The following is an 11,042-nucleotide window of genomic DNA, read 5'->3' as shown; positions in this document are numbered from 1 at the left end:
AATTCAACTAGTCACATAACTAAAAAAAAATTGAAGGAGGGTGTTGGAGCCCGCAGGCAAAAGCATTTTAGAAAACAAAAAAAAATTGAAATTAAAAACTTCAAACTAAAATGAGAAACCTGGGTGAAATAACAGTAACCAAAAAAATACGATGGAAGCTAAATACTGCAATACATGTTAACTACAATCCAAAAACTAGGTATTGTTTACATTATAATAATCCGAACAATTATTATAATCAGAGGTGTATCACCGTATTATATGTATAAGAAAATTTTAAATATTAAATTGTAATATTTAATGTTAAATTTAAAATAATATTGTATTTGGCTGGGTCCACTGTCAATATTAAACTACGAACTATTAAGTCTAAATGCAAATAAAAACATAGTCAAATATCTATCTACATTTTATAATATGTTGTGGTAAAAAAATCATTAATTAATGTTGGCTGTATTTGAGTTTTTAATAACTATACTGGTACAACTCTAGCTGGCAGTCTTTAAGACGTCTAGTTTCCTCTCCTATCCTCACCTTACCTCACCTAACCAAATTAATAATATTTAAATATTTTCTTTCATTGTTATGTTTACAATATCGAATACCTTGATAGTTAGTAGGAAAAGATCATGGCAAAGCTCACGACCAGTGATGATAGTCGTCTAGCATCACCATAGCTTCAACTAACCATAGGTTTACCTAACTAACCTTCGTATGACTTATTAGGAAACATTGAATAAAAAGACCTTGAGTTGCAGGTTGCTGAACTTAAGTGTTTGATTATCAAGTTGATCCTTTTATTGTTGACACCTTAATCCATGCTATGGATGAAGCCCATAGATAATAAAGATATGGATAGGCCACGCTTATGCTCAATACATTTGAGGCCGCGTTCTCAGAGGGGAAGGCAATTGAGGCTCCTATATATTGATAGTCGATACTCGATATAGGTATACTTTATTTGGCCTCAATTGTTCCCCTCGAAGATCGCTGATAAGACCATTATGCTATATCTCTATTATCTATGATGGAGCCATACCCAGCTCACTCGTGTAAACAGTGTGGGTCTGGGCCCCATACTCTGATATTAAAAGCCCAGCCCACCTTCATATTATTCTCTAAGCAAAAAGTACATTTAAGACAAATTTGTAAATCAATGCACGGTCTCTCTATTGTACTAATATTTGTGATTTCATTAATTTTCAGTATATTTTGTATTATTAGATTGGGAAAACATAAAACAATATAATTTACACAAGACTGTGGCTAACACAATCATACTTTGATAAAAGTATATCATATTATAAGTACCTTCTATATTTGAATTAATCGTTTTTTTTTCGTGTACTTTATTGGTGGACGGCACCTAAATTACGGTCCCTCAACTTACTGAGGCAACCTTGAGGCATTTCCTTTTAGGAAATTAATTAAATCCTCAAACATAACTCTTAATTAAGGAGTTTGTAACTAATACAATCATAATATAATATGAGTATAGTACATTTCGTAATATTTTTTTATAATATTTACCGTTAGTGAAATATTAAGTTTGTATTTCTAATATATTATATGTTATGATATTTATGAACGACACTTGCACCATGGCCCCTCGATATAGTAATGTGGCGACCCGGCACATCTCTTTTAGATAAATGATTGAATACTTAATCAAGTCTTCCAATTTACTAAACATTTATAAGTCCGGCTATTACGCTCAACGTGCACGCACGTCGTTGCCTATGAGCTCCGTTATCGCACTCGCAGTTCTATAATATGGTAGACAAAGTCTACGACACCGGTGGCGACTCGCTCCAGACATATATGTCTAACAAACGCAATTTTTCAAATTTTTCAATTTCGCCAAAAGTTGCTGATAAAAAGTCAAAAAACTTTTCGTTACACCTAATCGGTATGCCGCCTTGTACTCTGATGATTCTAGTGACAACATATTTAATACATCCACCAACAGTGCGACAGTTTGCAACGAAAAATCAGGTCCTGCAAAACAAAATATCGAGCAGCCTACGCTCGATACACAAGACGTCACGCCACCTCCGTTTTACATCTCCAACATCTCAAATTTCTCCGCCTTCACAAATGAGCTAACAAGGTTGACTGGTCCAAACGCATTTACCTGTAAGTCTACTAAATCATACCTGATCGTATATCCCAGAGGCGTACTCAACTACAACACTATTCTGAATCATCTCAATAATATACTGATTCCAGTTTTCATACTTTTCAAGCTCGCGTTAATCGGTCATTAAGGGTCGCAATAAGAAATCTCCACCATTCCACATTGTGGAAATACAGCCTCAGTGCCATAATTGTCAAGCCTACGGCCATACCGATAACTACTGTCAACATGAATCTAGGTGCGTCAAATGCGGTGGAGACCACCGCTCCGTGAACTTCACAAAGGACCGAGCTAGTCCAGCCAAACGCGTGCTCTGTTCTGAGGTACACACGGCCAACTACAAAGGATGCCGTGTTTATCAATCCGTTACAAAAAAACGCAAAAATACAAATGTACCAACGCCTTCAAAGTCTTCGTCAAACAATGTCCCAGGAGATCATGCTCGGCAGCTTCCAAGGAAATCCTATGCTGCAGCGACCAAAACGGTAACCTCTTCCGTGGAATCCATCACAAATGTTTTATCAGAATTTATTTCTAATTTTAACTCTTTAATTACTCCACTAATTAATCTCCTTACCGAGATTGTCAAAAAACGTTTCCGTCCATAGTGTACAGGTTTTTCCCTTTTTATCTATCTTTTCATCGTATATCAGACCATACCTACAATTACTTATCTTTATTTACTTTAGTTTATATAAACACGTTGCTATTTTATCTATTTGTATACATTTTGCTCATGCTAACAAATATCATTAATTTTATATGTCATACTATATTTTATACCAATTGTAATTATCCATAGTACTTAAAAATTTTAATTATCATGTTATAATGTTAAAAATTATGCAAACTTTCAATATCCCTAGATTTAGATAGCCTTAGGCTAGGAAAGTCTTATGTTTAAATAATAAAAAAAAAGAAAAACTAAACATTTTTATTTTGTAGATAATTTGAAGAAAAATTTAAAATTGAAGAGAGACTGTGTGAATTAACAAAATTTTTGGTATGAAATGTTTATTTGAACACCTGTTATAATGTATTATATTGAACTTAAGTTAATTTTTTATAATGTACTATAGTAAACATTTGAACATTTATTACAATATACGTATATTATACATAGATTTCAAGTAAGATTTTTTTAGTTTTTTTTTTTGAAAGTTACCTACCTACTACAATACAAGACACTTAATTTTTATATTTTGAAGCAATTTATGTTTTGGATTATTGAGATCTATATAAGCTAAATTTCAGACCCATAGTTTAGTATTTAAAGTTTGTATGATCAAAGTCGTGGAACCAAATTTTATCAGACTCTACTAGAATGTTGTAGTTAAATTAAACTATAATAAGTATGTGGAATAACAGTACCTAACCTTCTATGATAATTTGTTATGAATATAATATTTTAAGTAATAGCTCAAATATAGCACTTTTACGGTACTTAATTCATTTTCCTAATATTTTAACAGAAATTATGGAGCTAATAATATAGAAATACCTATATTATGTCACGGTCCATAGTTCATAGTTTTGTTTCATTTATAATAATAATGCTTTTTAATATACTTTTTCATAAATTAATATTTATTACAGTTGGCTTTTATGATTTGTTTGAACTATTAGTAGGTACGTATCCCTATTATTACAACACCGTTACCAATATGCGTTTTTTTGGGGTTAGTTAATATAATTGCATGTTTTCATGATTTCTTCGTATTTATGCTTATTTTCTTAAAATGTTTTTATATTTTCGGTTCATCCGTTACCTACCTACATACCTACCTACCAAGTGTGTAAATAAAGAATTTTTTTTGTAAACCAATTTGAATTATAATTTATTGATTTAAAAAAATTTTAATAAAAACGTTTTCATTAAGTATTTTTTTGAATTTTAAGTGCATATTTTTGAATATTTCAGTGCATATATTTGCCTGTTTTTAGTGCATACATGCAGGCAAATATTTAACACTTTTTCATTGCATTAAATTCACAGCCCTGCTAATAACTTTTACTTCCAATCGTAATAACTACCACAGTTAATTTTAATGTCAAATTGTCAACAATCAACTGCTTCTTCAACTTGATAACACTAAGAGGATGTCAGATTTTTAGCGCACCATTTATTTCTCTCTCTGACCCAATCATTGTAGTGTTTTCTTAATATTACATTTGGTATGCTACACGTGGGTCAAAGATGGAAAATAAATAGTGCGCTGACATCCCAACCGGCAACAAGTTTACACGAGTGAGCTGGGTATAGCTCCATCATAGATATACTCTGTCCCACGAGAGATCATGCCGCGCACCGACCAAAACTAGTCCCCCCACGCTTCATACCCGTCACTGGGGAACCAGTTTCGACAGCAGGGTAACGCAGGGGGATGCGCAGAACCGGCATGTTCTCTCGTAGGACAGAGTATAATAAAGATATTGATAGGACATAATGGTCTTATCAGCGGTCTTATTATCTATGGGCTTCATCCATAGCATGGATTAAAGTGTCAACAATCAAAGGATCAACTTGATAATCAAACACTTAAGCTCGGCAACCTGCATCTCAGGATCTTTTTATTCAAAGTGTCCTAATGAGTCATAAGAAAGTTAGTTAGGTAAACCTATGGTTAGTTGAAGCCAAAGAGTCAATAAGGCCTTTGCAATTCAAGATTTTTTCCTACGTATTCGACATTGTTAACATACCTATTCTACCTTTACACTTTTTCTTCCCCCGTCTCTCACAGCTATATACAGGTTCAGCCACTCTCATTCCACACCTCCATATGATCGGTATTCTGTCTATCCATCTCTTATTCAGTCTTCTCGCCCATCATTTCTCCGTTAAATTAACTTCTATAGCCACTCTCACTATCTCTTATCATACAGTGACCGAACCACCTAAACCTATTCTATCTTGTTTTCACTACAATATGTACACTACCCTTAATTAATTAATTTCTTATTCTATCCTCTTTTGTACCTTAACACCTTACTTATTATTCTCATATCTGCTACTCTCACTCCACTTACCTACCCTAACCTTACATTTCTTTTTCATCTTTCCCTTTCATACACCAAACATTCTGAAATCCTGTTGACCCATTTCCTTATCTTCACCATATCACACACTTCCTAATTCCTATTCACTCAGTCTCTAGTTACCTACAAGTCATCGTACTTGATTATCGTTGAAAATATTTAAATATCATTGAGCGAATTCCCTACTCGAAAAAATTGCTTAAAAAAATATCATACCTCACCAATTTTCTAATTTTGAACACGACTTTATTGATAGCCCGAATAGTGTTATACCAGTATAGTTACAATACAAATATTGAAAATTTTCGGGCAATACATCCCCTGATCAATTAACTATAATAAAAAAAAACCTACTGAGAAATAAGAAAATACATACCCCGTGACGGAATCGAAATCTGCTACGAAACTTAGTCTTCGAAACACTGAAACGTTCACACATTTCAATCTGCTTATGATATATTATTCCCAGTTTGAAAATGTTCACTGACGAATACCATTTCTGAAAAAACACGCATCTTATGCAGTAAAATGTTCTACAATATTCTAATGACCTAGTTACAGTCTACAGATATTATATAAACCTACCAATAAATACCTAATATTAATTTTTATTACACAGAGTTTGTATTTTTAAATGTTGTATTTAAGGATTTATTAGTTTTATTTTTATACCTAACAAAAATTACATTTATTCACAAGTCAGTTATCAACTAGAACTCGACTACGAGTAAGACAGCGTTTGGATTGTTCGGACTGGCGTATAATTTATTATTATTATACATTTTGCCTTTGGTAGGCAGTAGTAAACGTATATGCTTCTACGTTACTTAGTTAACAGATTTTCCGCGACAATAAACATTTAATTCAAGTCTAAAAAGTAAATGTAAGACCAAAATAATATAAAAACAAACTTACGCATAAACATCAACACTTCCAGTGAAACCTAGCTGTACTGCAGCACACCACAAGTGAGATGAACCATGAGATAAACCTTATTAGATCATTTAAATTGTCCAGAACAAGCCCCCAGTTGTTGGTCGCATGCCAATTTTAACCATATACTAGACCACAAGTTTATAGACATTCTATAATGTATTCTCCTGCCGGTGACACTGTTGGGGAGAATATATTTTTTTAGTAATTAAATTACGATACGAATTATAAATTACGTAGGTACTTGTCCAATACTCGACTACCAGAATTAAAATTAAAGAATGTGATATACCTAGGTAACCTATCGATCGATTCTAAAACAGAAACTTAACCTAGGCACAAATAATATCACAATATCAAATAGTGAAATGTGAAAATTTGAAGAAAATTTCCCTTAGGTATATCCCGTAAAACCCCCCAAATATACGTACGTTTGAGTTGTTCTCTAGGTATGATCTGCTATGTACTTACAAATCATATTAAATAACATTAATCATTATGTATTTTCTTATTTTATTAGGTAAGTATAAAAACCTACCTTCCTACTTATAAAAGTATTGCCTAATCATTGATTTCAAATTTTAAAAATTATTCTACTATAACAATAAATTAACAGTTGTAGGCAAAGTATTATAATTTAAGGTATTTTTCATAATTTTTGCACACCTATAAAAACTGGATTTTAAAAATTACTCTACGTCTAGCGGTTATATAAGTTTGTCTGACAATAAATATTTACATTAGGTCTACCGCCTCAACAGAATAGAAGGACAAGACTTACGTAATTATTTATTCTTCCGGCGAAACGCGTTCCCTTCGAGTGTATAATATTGTCTAGTGTCAGAGCTGCATGTGCATATCTGCCAAGGAAAATGCAGCGCGCGTCTTCATATGTCCGATCCAAAAGTTCAGTCTAGAAGTATTGAAATTAATGACATTTATACAAATGGGCACCTAGTTTAATAACCAGAATGGAACGAAATATGTGAGTACGTATTGGAATCGCTGTTCGTCTCAGACGATTGTCATTTGCCATAGATTATTTATAATTATAACCTCACCGTCCTAATCATAGAAAATATATATATATGGTCCTAACCGATGGATGATGGATATTTTTACATTATCTTCAAAAAAACATTTATTTGTTTCTACTATGCGCAAATGCGGTAAATTGAATTCAAATTTATAATATAGATAACGGTTTTTTTTACTTGGTAACCATTCATTTATTACTTGGTTTATTAACAAATTCTAATTGATATAAAATAGTAATTGAATAAAAATAGTTTTATTGATCCCAATATTTAAAAATAATGTTTCGAATAAAATAATAAAAAAATTTAAGAAATACCTATTCATTAATATGTATTACCTAAATAACAAAATAACTAAATAAATTCGTAGCTTAATAAAATGTCCAGAAAAATTAGTTTATATATAAATCCGTGGCCTAATTATAAATAATAATTTCTGATGCATTGATGCTGATGAGTGAGAGAGGTGCACAATCAGCCGAACCGAAATCTAACATCTTAAACACTTAATATAAACAATTTTTCACACACGCGTCATGGTATGAAAATAAAAAATATTTATAATTCATATTTATACCGATTTTCTACCGATTTATACCGATCTTCTATATTAATAATAATTATAAATACATAGCAATAACAAATCATTTTTGAGTAGCGGCCCACCGGGAAAGTTCCCAGTATACCGCCGGCCCAGTCCACCCCTGGTTCATATTGTAACCGAAAAATCTAAATAATCTATTATAAACACAGTTACTTTTTACAGATATAATAAGTTAAAATTTGGACGAAATTACATATTAAAACCAAAAATAACGATTTCAGTTATTTTGTTGTAATTTAAAAATAGTAAGTATTCGCGGATTTATGAAACTTTTAGAGTATATAATTATAATTTATAGACACGATGACACTTTCAAATGTTATTATTTGGGCAAAAATGACTTTAACCTACTATTGTAGGTGCTAATGTCTAATAGTAAAATAAATTACTTTAATCTCAATATTATTTATTAGTTAACAATGTCTTTGCTCAGAATCGTTTTTCGTTTGTTCGTTTTGTATTTTAATAATTTATACATAGATATATTATTATTACTAATAATTATAGTAGGTGTGTTTGTTTTATTTCATTAATTAATTTAATACTATACCAATAAATTATATATTAATTAATAATTTTTGAAACATTGTGTTCGAAAAAATAAAAATAAATGTGATTTTAATTAGTCTTGTAATGTACCTACCTATATGTAAAAAATAAATAAATATAATAATAACTGTTGAACTTTTAGGGACATAATAGGTAACACATTCGTGTATGTAGTATTACACTCACCTAACCTAACCTATACGAGTATATGAGTAGGTATGTTATTCATAAGTGCGCACACGTCAGGTTAGGCAGTTGACCATTCCGTGAATATTACTTTTATGTGTGCATGGTTATACGGCCCTAATCCCTATGATATAGAATATAGATATTAGGTGAACAATAGAAGTTAAGAATCTGACACTAAATTAATAGCTACCTATAACTTATAACGTTGCATTTGGAAATAAAAATACCAGTTATTAATTAAAATTGTATTTTATGACTATTATCAGTTATAAGTTATAACATATATTTCTATAAATTAAAACAAAACATATATATATATATATATATTTATATATATTGAGTACCCAGGTATGCACCTATTAATTATAATTATTCTACGAACGGGGACCGGAAAAACGACGACGACGTTTATATCTCACGTATTTTATACATTTCTAGTTCGGAATTAAAATATGCGCCTACAACACATTTTTCGTGACATTAAATATTTATTTTAAGTCTTGAAAGTAAATTTAAGCCTCAAAAGAATATAAAAACAAACTTGCTTGAATTATAGACTCTTACGGCGGTATCCGTGACGTGTATGAACTGCGACGCCGATGAGGAAACGCTCCAGAATACAGAACTTAGAATATCATCTTCGCTTATTGAAATTTTAGAATTTTTAGTCGAATGTGTCTTCTGCAACGACTCTGAGATTTGCCATAGATAAATAAATAAATGATAGATATTATACTAGGTACATCAATATGATGAATCCACGGATATAATATAATGCAACTTTTTGTATCAAAGAGTTCCGTGTTAAGGAACAATTTGTTCATTGAAATTTGATAGGACAATAAACCAAAATAGATTATAACTTTGATTATAATAATATGATATGGGTATTATTTAAATTATTATTTTCGGTTATCAATTTAATTATTGATTAAGGTGGTGAATAGATATCAGAAGCACAAGAATATTTTTTTAAGAGCATATTGTATTTTATGAATTATTAAATAAAAATGTGATTACTGGATTTTATAGGTACAGTAAATTCATCAAATACTATAATACCAACTAGATTTCTTAAACTCCAAGTCCATAATTCTAGATTCTGAGCGGATCGATGACTGTATTAATTTTACAATGATGTGTTCTTTATTTTTTAATATTTTTAATTATTTTTTCTTGGTGGTTTGTGTAAACGATAAGTATTCGTTATAAAGATTCAATTTTCATATACAATATTATTTTATAGGCACTCAATATATGTAATCATATGTTTATTTTTAGTTTAGTTTTGTTGTAGGTATTTAGTAAATAATATTAGGTATACGAAATTGTTTTTTCGAATAGCAATTTATTGTTTGTATTAGTACCTACACCATAATAGGGAACTAAAATTTTGTAAATGATGTACAAAAGTATTTTTGGTGTTTTAAGGCTGCTGTAAGATCAATTTATGAGAATCCTTGCATTAAATTGTTAGGATTATTTGAAATGAATAATTATTTTATTACATATAGGTAAGTCGATCAGAAACTATATTTACACTGAAGGTTAGTAGTAAAAAGCTGTTAAAATATCTATTATTTGTATTTATTTGTTAATAATAATTAAGACTTAAATATTAGCAGTAATCTTGTTCCTTTCACAAAATGTTTTTTAATTATTTTTAATTTACATTTACATTTATACGTTTGGCATTTATCCCAAAGTTATCTCTGAATAATAACTCAATGATTCAATTTAATAGTCACATTATATGGATTATAAAAACTACAGTTTCCTGCTTCTACTACAACATTGTTTTATGTTTTTAATTTTTTTAATTCAGTCTGCACCTTGTGTCGGTGATTTTACACGTAATATAATAAAATTGATACTAGTGATGAGTAGGTACCTGATTGTTTAATCAAATTATTTACACGATTTCAATAAAAAAATATCTATGAAGCATAAACATCCGCATTTATATTAACTATAAATTCATAATTGTATGAGCTATACATGTTACATATATTTTTCGAAAAAATTATTTAAAAAAACCAGAATAATTCCTATTTTACGCCTAATTTAAGTCTAAAAAGTAAATGTAAAATAGTAGGTAATAATATGAAAACAAACTTACTCGTAAACATCTATACTCTTTCGGTGAAACGTAGCTAGAGTGCCGCCGTCGCCAAAGAAACAGCTATCTTCATCCATCTCCATCCAATCAATTCACTCCGATGAATTGAAACTTGAAAGTATCGAAATACTTTATGAAAATAACCTGATCATAATGAAATTTGCGAGTTTGTATTAAAACTTACATTATAATATGTACGGTTTAACGAACTGTCCGTTTATATTAGTGGCTTATTATTTTTTTGTTTACTGAAATCAAAATATACTATATATTATATTTATAATACAATAGTATTTGCTGAAATTATTAGAATTGTTAACCGTCGCCGACGAATTTCGACAATTGACGATTGCCATAGATATTATAAAATATATTGTTTATTATGATAAATCCATAGAACTTATATATTATAGTATTATCTAGTACTATCAGTATTAT

General features: G+C 30.3%; 1 pseudogene; it reads left to right on the top strand.

The window, feature by feature from the left end:
- Positions 1-1,773: 1,773 nt before the first annotated feature.
- LOC132940161 (uncharacterized) lies at positions 1,774-2,626 on the top strand (annotated as a pseudogene).
- Positions 2,627-11,042: the final 8,416 nt, after the last annotated feature.

The sequence above is a fragment of the Metopolophium dirhodum genome, chromosome 3, assembly GCF_019925205.1.
Source record: "Metopolophium dirhodum isolate CAU chromosome 3, ASM1992520v1, whole genome shotgun sequence".
Taxonomy (NCBI): Eukaryota; Metazoa; Arthropoda; class Insecta; order Hemiptera; family Aphididae; genus Metopolophium; species Metopolophium dirhodum.
This window is presented reverse-complemented; position numbering and strand designations above follow the sequence as displayed.